Genomic DNA, 22,512 nt, shown 5'->3' with positions numbered 1-22,512 from the left:
GGTTTATGGTTAGGTCCTGCATCTAGTGGTACCAGTTTGGTGTCTGTACGACCTTCCTAAGTGGGTGTTGCCATAGAACTCCCATTATAAAAAATGTCCATGTCAAAAATTTAAGTCCCATATAGGCTCCTGGGAAAAGTATCATGTCAAACTCTGGGGGAGCATGTTTCAGACTATTTGAAGTCAGATGGTACTCCCTCTGCGTGACATGTTATATTGCCCCCATACATTGGTGGCTGCCCCGGTGCACTTGGTTTTTGGTGAATAACTTTTGATAGGAAGGTGCTAAAGTGTTGAAACCAAGTTCCATCCCATATATTTGACTATGCTCTTTGCAATGGTACAAGCCTCAACTCTGTGCAAGCTTCCGTTCCAAAAATTAGGGTTAGGGTTGGGTTACGGTTAGGGTTAGATTTGAGTTTATGTTTAGGGTTATGGTTAGTTCCCGAATCTAGTGGGACCAGTTTGGTGTCTGTACGACCTTCATAACAGTTTCTGGCAGTCTACTGAAAACTGAATGCTGAGTGTTGATCAAAGCTGGGAACAGAGTTTTTGGGCCGTGAGTGACTCCAAAAACCTTTTCAGGCATTCTCCTTTAAACTGAATCCTGATTGATTTTGAAAACGTGGGAATCGTGTTTTTGGGCTTTAAGACTGTTTAAAACACCGTTCCTGGCAATCTCCTTGAAACTGCATGCTGAATGATGTTAAATCCCGGGAATCGTGTTTTTGTGCTCTGAGGGTGTTGAAAACAGCGTTTCTGGTACTCTTCTGGAAAGTGAATGCTGAGTGTTGTTCAATGCCGGGAACAGAGTTTTTGGGTTCTGAGAGGGTTGAAATTCTGTTTTCTGGCAGTCTACTGAAAACTGAATGCTGAGTGTTGTTCAAAGCTGGGCCCACCTTTTTGAGCTCTGAGAGTCTCCAAATACTGTTCCTGGCATTGTCCTTGACATTGAATTCTGAGTGGGTTTCAAAGCTGAAAATCGTATTTCTTCACACTGAGAGTGTTGAAAATGATGTTTCTGGTAGTCTCCTCGAAACTGAATGCTGAGTGGTGTTTAAAGTTGTGAACCGCGTTTTTAGGCTCTGAGAGTCTCCAAATACAGTTTCTAGCATTATCCTTGAAATTGAATTCTGAATGGGGTTCAAAGATGGGAATGGCCTTTTTGGGCCCCGAGAGTGATGAAAATTGTGTTTCTGGCAGTCTCCTGGAGTTTGAATGCTGAGTAATTTTCAAACCTGTGAAACAAGTTTTTTGCTCTGAGAGTGTTGAAAATGGTTTTTCTGGAATTCTCCTTGAAATTGAATGCTGAGTGGTGTTCAAGCTGGGAATGGACTTTTTAGGCTCTGACAGTCTCCAAATAGTGTTTTTGGCATTCTTCTTGAAATTGAATGCTGAGTGGTGTTCAAAGCTGGGAATTGTGTTTTTGGGCCCTGAGAATGTTGAAAATGATTTTTCTGGCAGTCTACTGGAAAGTGAATACTGAGTGGTGTTCAAACCTGGGAATTGCGTTTTTGGGCCCTGACAGTCTCCAAATACTGGTTCTGGCATTCTCCTTGAAATAGAATTCTGAGTGGTGTTCAAAGCTGAAAATCGCATTTTTTGGCCATTAGCGTGCTGAAAATGGTGTTTCTAGCACTCTGCTGGAAACTGAATGCTGAGTGGTGTTCAAACCTGGGAATTGCGTTTTTGGGCCCCGAGAGTGTTGAAAATGGTGTTTCTGGAAGTCTACTTGAATTTGAATACTGAGTGGTGTTCAAAGCTGTGAAACACGTTTTTTGCTCTGAGAGTGTTGAAAATGGTGTTTCTGGCACTCTCCTGAAAACTGAATGCTGAGTGGTGTTCAAGCTGGGAATGGACTTTTTGGGCTCTGACAGTCTCCGAATAACGTTTCTGGCATTCTCCTTGAAACTGAATGCTGAGTGGTGTTCAAAGCTGGGAATTGTGTTTTTGGGCCCTGAGAATGTTGAAAATGATTTTTCTGGCAGTCTACTGGGAAGTGAATACTGAGTGGTGTTCAAACCTGGGAATTGCGTTTTTGGGCCCTGACAGTCTCCAAATACTGGTTCTGGCATTCTCCTTGAAATAGAATTCTGAGTGGTGTTCAAAGCTGAAAATCGCATTTTTTGGCCATTAGCGTGCTGAAAATGGTGTTTCTAGCACTCTGCTGGAAACTGAATGCTGAGTGGTGTTCAAACCTGGGAATTGCGTTTTTGGGCCCCGAGAGTGTTGAAAATGGTGTTTCTGGAAGTCTACTTGAATTTGAATACTGAGTGGTGTTCAAAGCTGTGAAACACGTTTTTTGCTCTGAGAGTGTTGAAAATGGTGTTTCTGGCACTCTCCTGAAAACTGAATGCTGAGTGGTGTTCAAGCTGGGAATGGACTTTTTGGGCTCTGACAGTCTCCGAATAACGTTTCTGGCATTCTCCTTGAAACTGAATGCTGAGTGGTGTTCAAAGCTGGGAATGGCCTTCTTGGGCTCTGAGAGTGTTGAAAATGGTGTTTCTGGCATTCTCCTTGAAATTGAATACTGAGTGGTGTTCAATCCTGGGAATCGCGTTTTTGGTCCCTGAGAGTCTCCAAATAGTGTTTCTGGCATTCTCTTTGAAATCAAATTCTGAGTGGTGTTCAAAGCTGGGAATGGACTTTTTGGGCTCTGACAGTCTCCAAATACTGTTTCTGGCATTCTCCTTGAAATAGAATTCTGAGTGGTGTTCAAAGCTGAAAATAGCATTTTTTGGCCATTAGCATGTTGAAAATGGTGTTTCTAGCAGTCTCCTGGAGTTTGAATGCTGAGTAGTGTTTAAAGCTGTGAAACGCATTTTTTTTGTTCTGAGAGTGTTGAAAATGGTGTTTCTGGAAGTCTACTGGAAAGTGAATGATGACTGGAGTTCAACCCTGGGAATTGCGTTTTAGGGACCTGAGAGTGTTGAAAATGGTGTTTCTGGCAGTCTACTGGAAAGTGAATGCTGAGTGTTGTTCAAAGCTGGGAACAGAGTTCTTGGGCTCTGAGTGACTCCAAATGGAATTTCCGGCATTTTCCTTGAAATTGAATTCTGAGTGGGGTTCAAAGTTGAAAATTGCATTTGTTGGACCTGAGAGTGTTGAATATGGTGTTTTTGGCATTCTCCTTGGAATTGAATGGTGAGTAGTGTTCGAAGCTGGGAACCGTGTTTTTGGGTTCTGAAAGAGTTGAAAATGGTGTTTCTGGCAGTCTACTGGAAAGTGAATGCTGAGTGTTGTTCAAAGCTGTGAACCACGTTTTTGGGCTCTGAGAGTCTCCAAATGTTGTTTCTGGCAGTCTGCTCAAAACTGAATGCTGAAGTGGTGTACAAAGCTGGGAAATGAGTTTTTGGGCTCTGAGAGTCTCCAAATACAGTTTCAGGCATTCTTCCTTGAAATTGAATGCTGAGTGGTGTTCAAAGCTGTGAATCGCGTTTTTGGGCACTGAGAGTCTCCAAATAGAGTTTCTGGCATTTTCCTGAAACTGAATGCTGAGTGGTGTTCAAAGCTGTGAATCGCGTTTTTGGGCACTGAGAGTCTCCAAATAGGGTATCTAGCATTTTCCTTGAAACTGAATGCTGAGTGTTGTTCAAAGGTTTCAACAACAATCAGCATTCAGTTTCAAAGAGATTGCCAGAAACTCTTTTTGGACACTCTTAGAGCCCAAAAACGTGGTTCCCAGGTCTGAACAGCACTCAGCATTCAGATTCCAGTAGGCTGCCAGAAATGCTATTTGCAACACTCTCAGAGCCAAAATTAGGGTTAGGGTTAGGCATACTGGGCTCTACAGTCATGCACTATGGAGAGGATGCCAGGTATGTGTACTTGTAGGTGTATATTTGTATGTGTGTGTGTGTGAGTGTGTGTGTCCATTCATGTGTATGTGGTGTTCAGTATATGGTATGAATGAACGTATACTCAGAAAACCTGTTATGATTCATCAGAATCTTATGTCTTGCAGGAACCCCCAGGGATTGTCTGCTGCCAAGGAGGAGGAAGTGGGAGCCCAAGCAGGTGAGGTTGGTAGGTAGTCATTCATCAACAATAATTTATATAAATACTTTAATAAATAAGTTAAATAGAATAAATAGTTAATAAATAGATAAAAAGTCCAATTGGAAAGCTACAAAAACAGTCCGGGAGCTCAGTGGACCCAGTCATGACTATAAGTGCTATGAAATATAAAAAGTGCCAAGGTAAATAGATTCACAGCATGTTAAATGTGAATGTTAAATATTGGCTACCAGACCCAAGGTTCAATGACTATATTGTCATTGCATTTCAGTTGAACCCCTGTGGAAAAATGGTTCCCAGCTCCTTAATCCAGAAGGCCTCCCTTCTCCTTCTCTGCTGTAGGGACCATGTCAAACTTGTTTCCAGGACCATAATTGTCAAATTAGTTATGGGAACAGAAGAAAAGTGTATAAAAAGTGGAGTATCCAGGTTTTGTGTGCGGATATTATGTAGATGTTGCTTGAGTCGTGTGCTCGGCATCTGTTGGGTTTCCCCAATGTAATGTTAGCTACAATGTTTGCACAAAATTATGTACGCCAAATGCTTAGTGGACAGATTAACATGAACTGGGAGTGGATAACCCCTAGACCCGATGCAGAGTACCTGTTGCCATTAAAGTGTTGCGTCCAATCTGGAGGAGGTTCTGAAGTGCTGGTTTAAAGGGAAGACTTGACCAAGATGTCCTTAAGGCGAGACACTACAGGTGAATAGGGGGAAATTTTTAACTAAAAGGTATCACCATGAAATTTTGTCAGTTGATTACTTTCATTATTATATTTTTTTTGTATTGCAAGTTTTCCAGAAATTCACATTTAAATATGCAAATTAGGCGACATCTCATTAAATATATGCTAATTTGCATATATTTAAAAAACAGAAATCTAGATAATGAATAAAGCCAGACTTAAAATATTTATTTCATTTTGACAACATGGTGTAGACCAAAGTTTTTACAGAACAGATTTTAGATACATCCTTTTTTCATTTTATAAATCAGAAAATACTATGTACAGGTATTAAAAATGCATTTTCGGCACATTTTTAAGAACAAAATGTCTAATAAATCAGAAAATAAATGTATAAACAAATCCTTCAGTAATATCCTTGAGAATACTGTTATGAATGAATATGAAAAGTTTGGTTAATATAAGTGCTCTAGAAGTTGAGATTTTTGGTTCAGAGCATGGAAAAAAAACTAATTTTGAGAAAATGGCTGTTAAAGACATATATTGTGAGTTCATATATTCAATAAGTAGTATTTAATGATTATAGCAACAACAACCCATCCAATGATACCCCCAATTGCCCATCAAACAACTAAATATATCTAAATTGTATATATACTTTATTATTATTATATTAACTACAACTAAGGATCATAGGCACAGGACCTTCAAATCACTACGCAGCCCTTTTTTGCCCTACCTGTCTATCATGTTCTCATGCTGAACTTCATTATCTTTGTTCTATCCATCCCCATATGTAAGACCTTCTTTTAATTCGTGATGGTGTCTTTTGAGCTTTGTAATTGCTCATTTAAATTGGACATGTGCATTATAAGCCACTGTTGTGTGGCTGGTCTGTCATTATCATCCCCCTGAGCTTTCCCCATTTGTTGAATTTTGTGCCAACTTACTAGAAAGGATTTTATTCAAACTAGTGACATTTATTTTATTACTATTGATATTTTTCCTTATTAGTGACATTAACTAGTAGTTAATTTCACATCTGGACTATCCTAATGTCACTACTGAGAACAAAATGCTTACTAATAAGAATTCAAATGTCACCTGTAAGAACTTTATTCTCACTAGCGTGAACAAATTGCTTTCTAGTAGCATCTTGTAGCAAAGTATAACACTACTTAGCTAGTTAACAACTTCAGCATAAAATGATAATTCCTGAGGTATTTGAACCACAGCTAAGTCAAACAAAAAAGTTAAAAAGACCTTACGTAAAGACCAAATGTAAGCAAAACAGCATTTAAGCAACATTCTGTTTAAGAAAATGGAAGCAGTGTTGATATGGAAGCAGTTAATGGAAGCCGTTTTTTCGATTGCTAACATGCATTGGACAAAACTGAAGTCACACTGTCAAAACTCTTCACACAGTCAGCGAAACAGAAGTCTATGTGGACCAAACTGTGAATCATTTTTCATTGCTTTCACATAAAATGCATTCAATGGCCATGTTTTCCAAAATCCATGAACTCTTTTCTCATTCATACTCCACCACCTGCAAAACACTATATATTTGCAGTACATTTTTCAAATGCTAACACACTCTTTTCAAAACTATTAAAAACACATTCAAAATAGAATGATGGCAAATTTTGTGCATTTTCATACTCCACCACCTGCAAAACACTATATATTTGCAGTACATTTTTCAAATGCTAACACACTCTTTTCAAAACTATTAAAAACACATTCAAAATAGAATGATGGCAAATTTTGTGCATTTCTGCAGTAACCATATTGAAATATATAGAAAAATGAGGCAGATTATTTACAATAAAATGAAATAATAATCATTCCAAACACAGCTGATTGCAATTTCAGCTGAAAGCCTACCCAGGTATCCTGTTTTTAGTCTTATTACCAAACAGACAAAAGGGGACGGCTTCGGGATTTTGTTTGGAAACACGGATCGAGGAAGACAGGTTGGTGGGAAAAGAAGAGTGGCAGGGAGAGGAAGAATGCATGGATGCCAAAGGAGATGAAGACCAAGAGCGGTGGTCTCTGATGAGATAAGAGCCACAATTATTGACCATCTGGTAAACCATGGTCTCTCTGAGAGAGGCCAGTTCAAGGGTGCAACCAAATCTGCAGTGTTCAACAGTTACATCAATAGTACGAATTTTCCGGCAAAACAACAGGTGAGATGTACATCCTTCAATGATAATTGAATTACATATTACAGTACAATACAGTATGTTTACATTTTACGTGTACTGATATTTTGAAATATATTGATTGTTTGGTGTTTTACAGTAGGATCCAAAGGTTTCCTCCCACAGGAGGGAGAGGCAGAATATTTTCAGATGCGCAGGAAATTGCCATTGTTGACATGGTAATTGGCAACAATGCAGTAAAACTGTGGGAAATTCGGGACAGAGTGGTGGCAGACAAAATCACTTTTGGGAATGTAAATACTGTCAGCACAAAGACAATTGCCAAAGTCCTAGAGAAACATAAAATAAGGATGAAGGAGTTGTACACTGTACCCTTTGAGAGAAACAGTGAATGTGTGAATGAACTCCGGTATCAATATGTCCTGGTAAGTCATCTGTTCAATAACTAAACAGGGTACATACACAGCTATGCATAATGTAAAGTACTGTAAAACTGTGGATTTACTGTATTTTAGAGAGTAATGGAGATGGAAGCCAGGTAAACTGCACATACATTCATCTTTGTGGATGAAGCTGGATTCAACCTGGCAAAAACATGCCGCAGGGGAAGAAATGTGATTGGAGAGAGAGCAACCTTGAATGCCCCAGGCCAGAGAGGAGCTAACATCACAATGTGTGCAGCACTGTCCAGTGATGGTTTGCTGTTACACAAACGACTCATTGGCCCCTACAATACAGAGAGGCTCGTTTCTTTTCTGGATGACCTGCATAATCGACTTGTGCAAGCGGAGGACAGAAGTCGAGGGGCAAGAAGCTCCCCTACCTTCATTTTTGTGTAGGAGCAGTCAGTGTTTGATGACTATTAGGCTGCTGAATGCAAAAAAAAAAAGCACTGTGCAGTTTGAAATGTGACGTGGAGGTGCATTGTGGACAGGGGGCTCATGGTGTCTGTTCAATATATTAAAAGGCTGAGTACCACGAAATGTAATGCTGGCAATATGTTGCAAAAACGTATATTTCAGAATAAAAAACCGGCAATGCCTTTGTACATATGCAATATTCGCTGTTGTGTTGTGTGGGATAATGTGACATTCCACTCCTGTGCTACAGTCACAGACTGGTTTGCTGCACATCCCAGGATGTCAGCACTAGGAGTTTTTCTCTGTGTGGAAGTGGAAGGTTTATGACCACCATCCACATGACCAGATGTCCTTACTGGATGCCATGAATGCAGGGTGTGGAGACACTTCTCCTGAAGACTGCCAGGGTTGGATTAGACATTCCAGAAGATACTTTCCAAGATGCATCGCCAGAGAAGACATAAGATGTGATGTTGATGAGAACTTGTGGCCAAATGCAGGAGAGAGGGACGACTAGACCCCTCACAGTACTGTACAGTATGAGTGATTATACAATACATGTTGTTGATGTTTTTTTTGTAATTATTATTGCAGCCATGGAATTTCAGGAATTTAGTTTTTGTTTCAACTTTTTATATTATTCACAAGTAAATTACTATATGCAAAGATATAGAAAAAATAAAGGATATTGAAGCAAATTGCTGCATATCTGATTAATTTTTGTTACATATACTTTAGTACAGTCAATAAAGTGAAAAGGTGTTATTCTATAATGAAATACTGATCTACGTGAAAATCATTCAAACTTCAAAGATAAAAGTTCATCATTTATGTAATGTTCCCTGTTATGAGTGACAATGTATGCTTTCTGAATGAAAATTGTTGCCAGTGTTATGGTCGAGCAAGCTTATTTTGGAACATGTATGAAGTGTTTTGGTGGTTTGAATGAGTTTTGGAGGTGATATTAACTGTTTGGCCAAGATGCATGTTGGTAATGCAGACTGTATGAAGAGTTTTGAAAAAGTGGCTTCAGTATTGACCAATGCTTGTTAACAATGGAAAAAAACTGTAATACTCTCTTACAATAATATGAACTGAATGGTTATTTTTCATAAACAGAGTCAGAACAATGCAATTAATTTAAAAGATTCTTGTATCTTCAGGAATAGATGAAATAATTTTGACAAATATAATATGGATGGATATTAGAAGCCCTGATATATTTAAAATTGTTTAAAAACACAAAGTACTTTGGCTCTGCCATGTTCTGTTTACTTGTTTACGTAACTGATCAGTAACAAAATGAACTCAGTGCTAGTAATTAATGCGCATGTTTTGTCAGAAATATACATTTTTTATAGGTGACACATAATTATCAAGACAAATTTTTAATTCAAAAGGCAGGAAAAGTAGGTGTATAGCCACTACAATGAGCAGTGCATGAGCATAAGCAGTAAAGGCATAGCACTGTACATACTTCTATTATGCACTCATAATATTAATTTATTAGTCATTTTTTGATTGACTCTGGCTCACAAAAAAACCTACTTAATACATGACATGTATTAAATGATTTTGAACAATGCAGAGTGTATGTTAAAGCAATATTCTATGAGTAGAGAATAACTTCAATAACCAAACAATAGTCAGTCCTGATATTTTACACGACTGGAGAATTCCACATTTTTCTTGCATCAAGTAACTAATTTATACTTAAATTAGATGACCTAAATTTACATTCTCAGTGCAACATTTTCCAACCTCAGCTTTTAAAATCAACATTGATTTGTGCGTAGAGCACCTATACACATTCATGCTGATGTCAGGTTGTGCTCATGTCATTCACCCAATTTATTACTGAAAAAAATGTAATTTATTGTAGTAAAGTCAGCAGTGTGAACTCTATTGAACTGACAATGCCCCTCAAGGTTGCAGTGCCTTTACCCACTTTCTTTTTTTTTTACATATTTTATTGTAAACATAGAGCAAACAAATGACAGGTCTCTTAATCTGCTTTCAATGCAGATTAAGAGAGGTTTGTGTAGGAGCAGTCAGTGTTTGATGACTATTAGGCTGCTGAATGCAAAAAAGGCTGAGTACCACGAAATTTAATGCTGGCAATATGTTGCAAAAACGTATATTTCAGAATAAAAAACCGGCAATGCCTTTGTACATATGCAATATTCGCTATATAAGATAGTAGGTCCCATTCACTTGGGCACAGTGACTCAAACATACCATGAAGAAAGATTGTGATTATATGGTCACAACGGTACGTACAATGGCATGCATAATGCCTACTGTGCCATCCTTCCACACGTACCACGACCCAACAGCAATTGATTTGTTGTTTTGTGAAATTACCGTCACCGTTTTGCTCGTCATTGCAAATACGTGCACAAGTTTTTATAATAAAGTCAAATGGCGAGTTGTAGTTCGAATCCATGAATGAAGAAGCATTTCATGGGAAGAAATTAAATATCTGGAAGCGCTGTTATGAGGCGGTCAGCCTCACAGTCGCATCTCGCCAAGATGCAAAGCATTAGAGCGCCCTCTTGGCCTCAATCGCATTATACACCCGTGAGTATGTTTGAACTCCCCCTAGCTCCTGCGTGTGCTCGAGTGAGAAATGCAGGGAGAGGCGCGCAGAACACTACCCTGACAGGCACAGCTACTGAGGGCACAAGCACAGCCGCGTAGAAAAATAACCTCAGACACTTCTGCAAGGAACCGTTAAGAACTTAATCGCGAAGAACGGTAAGACTCATTAAAATGTTCCGAATTTTTATTATTATAGCTCTTTGTGTTCAGAGGAATTGCATTTGGAACCCTTGGTTTCAGTGGGTTATTGATTCCCCGTTTCCTCTCTTCATTTTGGACACCCACAGCGCAATTTGGATAAATGGGATGTATTCGACATGGAACGGGATACAAATTACATAACATACATTTTAGGGTCACATTTTATCTGAGTAGTTTCTATCCACGCAGTTATTACATTTGCTATTCAAATTAACATTTTAGAAGATTCCCCCAGAATGAAACGTACAGGAAAAATGGTACCGTGTGCTTTCAACACTCAATGCTTAGATAAATCTACATGTTTTCTTTGCCATGCATATCTGCCAATAAATCACCACATTTACTATAATAGAATACATATCCTGGAAGTGTAATTAAATTGTTCGCTCAGTTATCAGTTTCGACTGTTTTCATAGTAAACAATGTATGTCTGTATTTGGAGTGTGGTTTAAGTCCATTATACATAACAGTATCTTAATGTAAAGCATTATGCTTTTCCTATAGGATTTTAACGCCACCCATTTTGCTGGTGTTGGGCAGGGGGGGTGGGGGGGTGGGTGTATTGTCACGTCTCCTTACACTGAGCATCGCCGGCAGATGTTGTTACCCATTAGCGAGTTTAATCTAAACAGTGCTTTAATGGTCGACATTTTTTTAACTTCTCCACGCATAATCATGGCTGCATTGTGCCACGGTTTTGGAATACATGAGGTAGACAATGTCTGGTCGGTCTTAATACAGATCATTGGTGAGAATAGACCTGATTTTACTCCAGACATAGCGGGGTGTAAAGCGATAGAATTTAACCGTCTCACCATATTTGCAATAATTCGCAACTTAAAATATGGACATTATTGCAAACGAGGCGATGACATGCATTCTGATGCTGTCAGACGTGGTACGTCTCAGGTATTGCCGTGCCACAGATTGCAAACATCTCGTCTGTATCAAGGATGAATGAATTCAGATTAGAAACGGTCCTGGTCCTTTGTTTTACTAAAGCACATGCGCATTGCAAGCAGGGTGTGGATGAACGATTGATTTTCCTATGCCTTATCAATTGACTGTTGCTTCATTTACGGGACACCATTACAACAGTCCTTTGAAATCAAAGATACCACCGTTCTTGTAGCAACATCGTTGCATTTGGTAGGTTATTTTCGCATCGTAAACTACCAGTCTTGCAACGAATGGTACAGGCTAGTTTCCTACAAGATGCAGACACATCTCCATTTTGCCTCAGATTTCAGTATTACTTCGAATAGCAGTGGAAATGGGTCATGCTCCTTAAGTCATTTTGCAGAACTTCATACGGAATGTACCGGCCATTATTTTGCTGTTGAAATACTGCCGACTTATACTTCACTATAGCAGCATTTTGTGACAAAATGACATTATAATTATCCGTCGCGTAGACTGAACAATTTGTATTTTTATTGGTATTCTCATTAAAAAAAAAAAACAAACAAAAAAACGCGTATTTAGGAAAACAGGGTAGCCTAATTGCTGTCCTTTCAGAATGAAGCGGCATTGTCACAGAGACCTGAATACTTATTGGGTAGCGATGTCTCCACCTTCCATGACAAATATGTGAAAAGCCCCCCCCCCCCCCCCCCCCCCAGTTTGTACAATTGGCAATTCATGTTCAGATGAAACCATTGAACAGGTGGTTCTACAAATGGCAGTGCTTTAATGAATGTTGCTATAAGTGAGAAGACTGCTGCTGTACAACATGAGTTGTTGCAAATTTATTTATTTATTAACCCAGGTAATGGTCCAGTAATCCCCTCATGGATTCTGTTGTATCCATACCAGACCATCCATTTTGTATCATGACAGGGATGTGTTACTTTGTTTGTTTGTTGTTATGATAATGCTTCTGCTAATGAGCAAAATATGAACATGTCCTTTGATGGTTACTTTTTAATTTGTTGTATCTTGAAATGCTATAGAAATGTCTCACATTTCCCATTCTTTGCATAAGTTGATCATATTTTTGGCAGTACTTGTCTGTAAATTTCTGTGGCACCTGCCTTGCAATCATGTGGTCAGTCTATACCTGTCCCATGGTACAGTGTAGTATGAATTATGCCCAGTAATGTCCAGAAATGGGTAAGGAAGTGCAGAGACAAATGGTGATTAGGAGGGGTGGACGGTACAAATGGTATAGAAAGTGCACCGGTATGAATTTGCCCTATGGTATGGATTTTGACTATACCGTGCTGACCGGTAGAGCCCTCACAGATCTAGGTGTAACAACATCGAAAAGACACGATACTAAGCTTTATCTACACAAATCTTTGCTGACCTGACAGTGATTAATCTTTTTGGAAGCATTAAAATATTGTTGTCCGGGACACCGTGAGTTTGCGCTACTGTCAGACGCGCATCCATTCTCTCTCGCTCACATACACACAAAGCAGTAGCCTAACCTCACAAAATGTAGCCTACATACAACGACATGACAGAACTCTTCAGAACCCCTATGTCCCGCTATAATGGGATAAACTGCTGGAATAAACTTTCCTTGTGGATTATTCTCGGTCGGAAGATGTGGGTGGTTGCAAAAGGATTGCTTTCTTCTCGTTCGTCAGAGTGGTGAGATTGCAGATTGCTCCTTTTTGAACCGCGGCTTTTTGCTTCTTCTTTGTCACAAACTTTGACTTTGATTGCAATCTTGATTAACTTTATTCGTATTTTTGGAACTATTTCTACTGCTTGCTGGACATTAAGACTCTTGTAATTTGGGGGTTTAGGGACATGATTAGGCCTAATTGATTAGCCTACTTCAATACACCGTATATTAATTATCATCTCCGATTGCAATTGTATATATATACCGACATCCAAGTAAATAAAATCAGCTACCTATCACCTGGTAGCAGGATTCCTAAGTCCTGTAACCCCCCCCCCCGCTTTTTTTTCCCCTTCAGATCTACACTGATCTCATACATGGCCTCTCTGGAATGTAATTGACGGAAATCCATCGTAGCAACGGAGAACTTTTTATTTTCGTTTTGTGCAACTTGATTTTATTTATTTCATGAAAAAGTGTTTTTCAGACATGGAAGTTACTTGAGAAAAGGTTTTGTATTTTTTTTCTCTTTATTATTGCAGTTTTGCACAATAAATGTTCTTAAAATACCTCTGTGCTATATGAAATATGTCCTAGTAATACAGTTGATGTCAGGGCTCAGGCAGGGACTCAGGCGCAGACAGGGAGGCAGGATGCACAAGGTAGTTTAATCAAGCCAAAAACGCAGTCCAGGAATCAGGGTCAAAAACAGGCGAAGTCACAATCCAGAAGAGCACAGCAAACAAAACCAAAAACAGATCCAAAGTCAAGTCAAGAAAACAGGCAGAAATTCAGCAAAACAAGCAGGCGGGCAAAACAGGACAAATGGCTTGTAGCACAACAGAAGAACTGAGATGAACTAGCAACAAGACATGAAACAAACGGGGAATATATAGGGCAAGGCAGATGACAAGATGGGGTTCAGGTGTGCAGGTAGGTGGGTGGAGCCAGTCAGGTGACCAGGTGGGCGGAGACAGGGCGGAGAGCAGGGCAGGGCTGGAACACAGGGAAAAACAAAAGCACACCCGGCTAAGAAGCCGCAGTCCTGACAGTTGAGTACAGTAATAGCTGCAATGCAGTTGTCATACGAGTGCTTTACCCCTTCAGAAGCATTTACATTGAAATTTTAAGAAAAACGAATATGCCATGATATATACCGTTACCGTCTGTGCTTTAAATTATAGAGTGATATAAATTTTAGGCAATACTGCCCAGCCCTATAATACCTCAATCATAAAAAAGTTGGAGAAGTTACAGACCATGGCTACCCATCAGAAGGGAAAGCTCAGCAATATTGCTGGCTGTGTGAAGGGGCAGAAAATGGATATGGATGAAACTGTGAGTGTTGCAGAGGCAAGCACCATCCAAGTATTCAGTCCATAAAATGCCCCAGTCACAAATGCCATGGGCAGGCAGCCAGTCATCTGCCCTATTCCACCGAGAAAAAAAAACTCCAGGCCTTTATCACATGCCCAGGCCACAGTTTCTGTCAGTACATTACTTTTTCAGCTAACAGAACAAGGACATTTCCTGTTATTTACTGAAGGATTTGAGCGGCTAATGAAATGCCACAGATATGTAGAATCTGTGAAGGAGGGTGTGGATCCTTGAGTAGATTTGCGTACTCATACCCTGATGTCCAATCTGTGCAGGTTCTTGAAGAGGTTCAATGGAATTTTTGATATTTTCATGCTGTCAAAGACTGCTGCGTTATCATTGACTGGTGTAGATGATAAGCCTATGTTGGCCGGGTTATTGGTACTAGAGTTGGCACAAACAGAGCTGAAGAGAATACTCTCAAGAATGCAACACATTTTTCTATCCAATTTTATATATAGAACAATTTGCATGTCAAATCTGGATGGTCTCAGTAAAGGCTTATAATTATATGTATTTTTATACTGAGGGAGATAAGGGGCAAACTAGGGGTCGACCGATATGTTTTTTTCAGGGCCGATACCAATTATTAGTAATCAAGGAAACTGATAACCGATATTTGGAACCGATATACATTTGCAGTAAAAATGAAAATCTTGGTGTCAATTTATTCAATTTACAATAACACAAACTCCAACACAAAACTTCATTGAAATGCCTTTAAGCATATGTTTAATTAAAAGAGAATTTTTCAACATTATCTTAAAACAAAAAGTGCAGGGAGCTCCCAGCAGCATTTCTTATAAAGTTAGGTGAAAATTTTAATAAATAAATAAGCAAAATAGCTCTCCAAAGTTTTATAAAGTAAATACAGTAAAAATAAATAAAACTAGTAAAACTTAAATTTGTACTGAAATGTGAGTCTCAATTAGTAGTCCCATTTCAGCAGCACCAGACTGGTGCAGAAAGCAGAGTTAGTCAGTGTGCTCTCCTGTGAGACGGCTTCTGTTCCTCTCATAAGTTGCAGAGACTTCACTGAAGACGCGCTCACTTGGAACAGACGAGGGTGGTGAGCAAAGAAACTTTCTTGCTTGTGTGGCAAGTAGCCTGAAGCTCCTTTCATTCTGTCTCCACCACTGGAGTGGGTCCCCCTTACGCCTATCTATAGGTGAATATGTGCAATAGCAATAGAAGTGACTATTCAACTCAACCCTGGTAAGTGACGTGCAAGAAATAACGTTATAGCCTATCATTTTTTTTTGCTAGTCAGCTGGCTAAATTATGGATCAACAAATGAACTTGTTGATGTTCCTTATCGCATTCAAGTTAGCTCTACGAGACTCAACATTAGCTTACGTTATTATGACCATCGGCTACCTATAACATATAAAAACACCAACTCATAAGGGCGAGTAATGTTACGTTTGCACTGGCACCAAGGTTACTCAAAGATATCGCTATTACTACATAAATAAACTCTATTATCTTGTTGTAGTGAACTGTATATCACTGCAACAAAGTGCATTATTCGGACATTTTCAGTGTCACTGGGAAACTGGGCATGCTTGTCATCATAGAAATAGATTAGGGCTGTCAACGTTAACGCGTTAACGCTAGTTCGCGATTAATCACGAAACTTTAACACGTTAATGTTTTAACGCAAATTAACCATATTATCAAGTTTGACCGCAACTTCCTTCTGTAATTCCAGCGCGGATATTTACCTGGCTGAATTACTGAAAGGCGTGGCAAACGCAGATGTGCTGAACGGCAAATTTCATTTTAACCCTTTTGCATGTAACTTGTTATGGTATGTAGCGCACGTGTTACCTTATATGGTTCGTTATGTTTTTATTTGTGTTATTAAGTTTCTTATAGATTTAAATTAGCATTTGCTATATTTTTAGAGTTAAATCGCTGTTTCCTCAAAGCTAAAATTAGCTAGAATTTCTCCAATCTAGTGTTCTAATCACACCAGTTTTAGCATATGTGCTAACCGGCTAATCACACCAGTGTGACCGTACTCCCAATAATCGGTCGACCCCTAGGGCAAACCATATAAAAAAATAAAATAGTGCAGCAACCCCATACTGAAATGAATGTAGCTGTCCTCAAAATGTATTGAACCAGAATGAAAGAAGAAAATAGCCATTTTAAAGCTAGCAAGAAAACCGTTCCAACACTCTGTTCTTTAAGAACGAGAACCTCCAACGACTTATCAGAGGGCATGGACCTAGGAAGATTTCTGTCATCCATTATGATACCATAGTCAATGTCTTCAACAACATGGCATAGAGGAGGCAGAGAGCTACCAGGCCCAAAGAAACCTTTCCACTGGCAAATTTAGCTAACAAAAGCAAAGGAGCTTTTGCAAAGGCTAGGGTAGGCCCTGTAATGGCTTTCTGGGCCACTGCCATGTTTTTTGATGAATACCAGTTCTGTCAGTATTCTTCCAGTGGATGTGGCTGAGGCTGCAGGAGGCTAATGTAGGAATTTTCCCAAAAATATTCTCAGGGCCCTGCTATTGGGGTACAGAAGGGTACCTAGAAGGGATGTGGTGACTGGCTGGCTGACCATCCATGGCAGCAATGATGGTGTTTTGCTTGTGACAGAACACCTCAACCTCAGGACTCCCTTGTCATGTCATTGCGTGGCTGCTCTGATACCTGCTATTTTGGATAACCATGCCAGCACTTGACAGCACCTGCTCACCCAGATAGAGAAGGATAGTGATTCTGGGAATTAATTTGACTAGCCGTGGGCAAGCAGTGGGCATCAGTCCTCAGGGAGGGAGAGGATTGGGCCTTCAAGTGTGGGAGGGCACAGGGGGTCACAGGGCAATATGGGGAGATATCAACTGACACAGGAGATACAGCCTTGTTCACTCGCTCGTCTGACAAAACAAACATTGAGATGGCCTTTGCCCGGTGCAATTTCTTCAAGTTTGCAATATCTCCTGAGATGAAAGTGCGGTGAATGTGTGTTCATAGGCAAAGAAAAGAGAGATTAAGAGAATTTATCTCCAGTTTTATAATCCAAGTACATTCACCCAAAATACAGCTCTGTACTCTGCCCACAATGAGTCACATAAAAATAAGAGCACTGTCATAGAACATTACTGTAATTAAACAGACTTGTCCTGTGCACTCTTAGCTGTCACCACAGCCTTGTTTTACCCTCTTTGTATCAGAGCTGTACACTGTCCAGACACATAACTGTCTGAACACCATTGATGTCTGGCTGTGCTACTGAACATCACCCTGGCTGTCTGATCAGGATAGAATTATCTGCTGGAGGAATTGATTAGGAGGCCATCTCAGAGGAGAGGTGCTGCTCCAACATGGCCTCCTCCATCTTCTCCATATGCATCAGCTCACCAGTAGATCTGTTATCCTGCACGTAATGTATGTGGGCATGTCTGCCATTAATTTAAATGCAACTGTAGATTAACTGTGCCATAAGTAATCTGTGATAAAGTGATAAATTAGTATTGAGGCAGTAGTCATGTTTTCCCTTAAAATTACAATTAGATGAATCTGATATCCTTTGCTTCAAAAAACATATGTAGGCTACTAGATATTTGTGATATAAAAAGTTTGTTTTTTATTTTTAATTTCTCATTTTTTATGAATTAATATGGTCAGGTTTTAGGAGACAACCCCTGTGTTATTTATTTGATTTCCCATTTTCCCTCTCCTATTTTATGTTTTAATCATTTCAGCACAATGGGGAACATACTTCACATGAACATTAGGCTTTGAGAAATGAGTTGTGTGCCTGTCTTTGAAATGAGTTCTCATATAACAAAGCCCCTTTTCACAGAGTTATGAAGGCATCTTTCCTGCTTCTTTTGTGTATTGTTACAGTCTGAAGGAGGATTTATATGTCGAGGTATGTCTTAGAGCCAATATGTAATTCACTTAATTACAGGTCTGTTACAGTTTTTACAATTGCTAACAAGCGTTTACCTATACATAAGACACTTTATTTCTAAACTCTTAACATAGCAACACACCTACATTACACAATAGCCAAATAGTTAATTTTCTGCTCAAAACCACATTTTGTTCATTAAATGCCAACTCTACATTTCAAAATGGAAAAAAAAACTTTCTCTACATACACTAACTCTATGAAAACACAGTAAACCTGACTCAATATCAAATCATTCTTTCAAAACACTAGCACATGTTTTCTATCCAAGAGGAACATACAGTCAGTCATAGCACAATGACTTTCAAAATACTAACAGTTGATGGCATTATGAAAAATTGCATTACTTTTCATGTTTCAGTTCTACCCGCATACAATAGACAATATGAAACCCATTGTTTTTTATAATTCAGTTTCCTTTTACTGTAAACCACTCGACATTTTTGGTTGAGTGTCAAATGTGTGCATTTTTGGCAACATACTACCTAAAAGTGAATGAGTCATCTTTACTTTATAGAATGTACAGTAGAAAAAAAAGGTATGTGACAGAATTGCTGCAGTAAAAGCTTTATTAGCAACATGAAATTGCTGCCAGTGATCAACATAAAATCCAACATACATGGCCTTTGGTTCCAAATGTGTAAAAATAAAAAATACAGTAAAAAGGCACAGAAGGGGAAAAAAACACAAAAATGCACAGTTCTGTTCTAATCTATCTGATCTTCAGCGTTTGACCGCATGTTCTCGTCCACATCACGTCCACATGTCGTCTCTCGCTATGCACCTTGGATAGAAATGCTTGGCATGCCTTATCCACCCCTGGCAGTCTTCAGCTGAGAGGTCTCTGCAGTTGGCATCCATTGCATCCAGGAGGGACATTTGGTCATGTAATGCATGCATTCTTACTCCTCACCCCCTAGCTATCCTTCTCCCTTGTCCTGGTCCAGCTACTCCTCTCCCTGGTCTTCTTCCCCTCCCTCGTCCAACTATTCCTCTCCCTTGTGCTCTCTCTCTCTCTGCTCCTCTGTGTTGTTCTGTATCCACACTAAACAAAATCAATCCAAAAGGTCCCCTTTTTACTGTAAATGCCCATATAAATTTGAACTTCAACATCTGGCTATGTCTGCGATTGAGATTGGAATCAGCTGTGGTTGGTCTATTTTACACAACTTAAATCATGTATTTCTCAATGCTTCAATGATCTGTTCATTCAAAAATGCTAATCAGCTGTTTCAATATAGCTATTGAGTTGCTGTTGTTGCAGAAGTAGAGACTTTATACTATATACTATAAGGTTTTGAACATTAGGTTTTCATTTCTGGCATGCAGTGTGCAAGCATTTGTAAACAAGACAAGAAAGATCCATAATTTTGGTATTGGGAAAGCTTGTATGTAAAGAAAATTTAAGCATTTTAGAAACGTGTTAATTGACTGCATATTCTGTGAAAACAACATGAATTGTGTTAATGGTATGGTCCATAACAGACAGATGTTGTCCTAATTGTGTTTAGAGTTTTGAAAATGTGACTACAGATTGGACAAAAGGATGTTAGCTGTTGTAAAAAACTGTAAAACAGGCAGGGACAAAATGAAGAAAATCAAAGGGCTTCAAAATCAAAAAGAGGATCAAGAATGATGTTTATAAGTGTAATGTAGTTTTACAAAAACTCTAGTTCCGGAACTGCTTAAACCTCAACAGCAAAGCCTTCATTTATAAGCATGTTGTGGTTCTGCTTTATTAGCGGTTCATGTACTTGTGAATCACACTACGGATCACACTATTTGCAACGAAAATTATAGTCCATTCTGTACAATGTCTCCATAGCGTTCAGAAAGAGAAAGAAAAAATGCTTGAACTTTGACACCTTATATACATAAACATTTGTTGATGGGCAATTTCAGTCCTAGTATGTGTCTAGATTGCATCTGCCTTGCACACAAAATAATTATGCAAAATCATAATTAGTAATTACTTTAGCAGGGGACACATACTCCATGATGAAAGATAGACCCTTACTGGCAATACAATCTAAAAAAAAACAGCTTGGTGTGTGTCTCGCTGCATGGGAGCTCAAAATCTCTAAGACTGTTCACTATCAAGTAGTGTTGAATTTTCCTATTGTGGTTTCAGAATTTGCATTCCTAGCACAGATCTTCATAACAGATTATTATACCATAGCATTCTGGTTCCCCTCTAGCCAGCCTCAAGCTACAGTCATAATGAATGGATACATTTCAGCAGCAAATTGGGAAATGCTGAATTCTATTAGTACATGAAAGGAATTGTCTTTCAGGTCTGTTTTTCTTATATGGCTGATGTATTCATCATCAATCAGATTGACAGTGACACCCTCCTTGGGTCAATCCAACAGTTTCACATTCACAGCAGTTCCTTGTATGTTCATTTAGTCCCTCTCTAAATGTCAGATGTAATTTGAGGATAAATGATGCCCTGGTGTCAAGAAGAGGCCAGAAGCAGATAAAATAATTTGCTCACTGTCTCCGATTGACATGTCTGTAATGATTGTACAGTATATGATAATGTATTGATCTGGGTATTATTGAGTGATGCATGCACCTCAGGAGGATTTTGTGGGGAGTCACCTCAAGTGATTTCCCACTATAATGGTAGGAATATTTGGAACAAGATGGATTATGCAGGTTTATACTATATGGACAAAAGTATTCGGACGCCTGACCATTACACTGTAATGACATTGTATTTAAATACATATACTTTAATATGGAGTTGGCCCCCCTTTTGCAGCTATAACAGCTTCCACTCTTCTTGGAAGGCTTTCCATAAGATTTTGGAGTGTTTCTGTGGGAATTTGTGCCCATTCATTCTGTAGAGCATTTATGAGGTCAGGCACTGATTTTGGATTTTGGCTCGCAATCTCCGTTCCACTTCATCCCAAAGGTGCTCGATGAGGTTGAGGTCAGGGCTCTGTGCGGGCCAGACAAGTTCTTCCACACCCAACTCATCAAACTATGTCTTTATATGGCGGAACATGCGGAGTGAGTAGCACAGCGCAGCACAGCTCTCAAACGCTTCCTATTAATATTGATCTAAATACAGCTTATAACCACATACAATACAGAACTTAAAGGCACCCTGGCTAACGAAATTGAGAATCTTGAGTCGTTTATTGACAAATACTATTGTCTGCCAAACCAGACCACAAGAGATCAAGAGAAAAATTGTCAAGTGCAAGCGAACCAGAAATTGAGAGGACAACCGCGTTAACAAAAACAGATCGCGCAAAGCTGGAAGCCATGCACGAACAAATAAAACAACCGAAGAAACTAGATCTCTTGCAAGAAATGATAAAAGATATAGCTGAACTCAAGTCGGCAGTTGACTTCACAAACAAGTTAATGGAAGACTTAAAGGAGGAAAACATAATCCTTAAAAAAACAGTGAGTACCTTACAAAACGAAGCTCTCTAACGAAAATAAACAAATGAAAGCCGAAATACTTGACCTGAAATGTCGAAGCATGAGAAATAACATTGTGATCATGGGAATAAAGGAGGAAGACTCTGAAAATTACACAGAGATGGAAAACCTGGTGAAACAATTCATGAAAAAAGAACTCAAAATGTTGGAGGACCAAGCGACTGAAGCCATAATTGAAAGAGCACATAGGCTCGGCCACAGAAAGAGATTCCTTAACTTCAAAACAAAGATGGACGTATTGGAATGCGGAAGAGAATTAAAAGGTACACAATTTTCGATGTATGAGCAATTCCCTCGTGAAATTATGGAAAGAAGACGCATCCTCTACCCAATAATGAAGAGCAACAGGGCGCAAAACAACAAAGTGCGCTTGACTGTGAACAAAGTATACATCAATAATCAGCTGTACAGGGACTCAAGTTACACCATGGTTGTGAGTAGAAGACTTTTTTCTTCTTCTTCTTCTTCTTTTTCTTTTTTTTTCCTTCAATCTTGATGAGATGTGAATATACACCATAGTCTTCGAACAAGCCCATCACTTTTGGGTATAGGTTATTAATCCAGTTGGAAGAGAAGGTAGTGTTGAGAGACTGTTGCTGTTCTTTGGTTGTTGATGTTTTTGTCTTATGTTTTTG

The 22,512-nt window shown here is 39.1% G+C and overlaps 1 protein-coding gene and 1 gene segment (V, D, J or C); one reads left to right on the top strand and one right to left on the bottom strand.

The window, feature by feature from the left end:
• The window catches only part of LOC118773780, a 51,858-nt gene that overhangs the window by 16,420 nt on the left and 12,926 nt on the right, over positions 1-22,512 (bottom strand).
• LOC118773453 (brain acid soluble protein 1 homolog) overlaps positions 10,342-22,512 on the top strand; it is a 39,288-nt gene continuing 27,117 nt past the window's right edge. Inside the window, exon 1 of the mRNA XM_036522388.1 lies at positions 10,342-10,488. The gene's annotated coding sequence lies outside the window, so the exon portion shown is untranslated. The remainder of the gene's footprint in view (positions 10,489-22,512) is intronic.

This window comes from Megalops cyprinoides, chromosome 2 (assembly GCF_013368585.1).
Source record: "Megalops cyprinoides isolate fMegCyp1 chromosome 2, fMegCyp1.pri, whole genome shotgun sequence".
In the NCBI taxonomy this organism is placed as follows: Eukaryota; Metazoa; Chordata; class Actinopteri; order Elopiformes; family Megalopidae; genus Megalops; species Megalops cyprinoides.
This window is presented reverse-complemented; position numbering and strand designations above follow the sequence as displayed.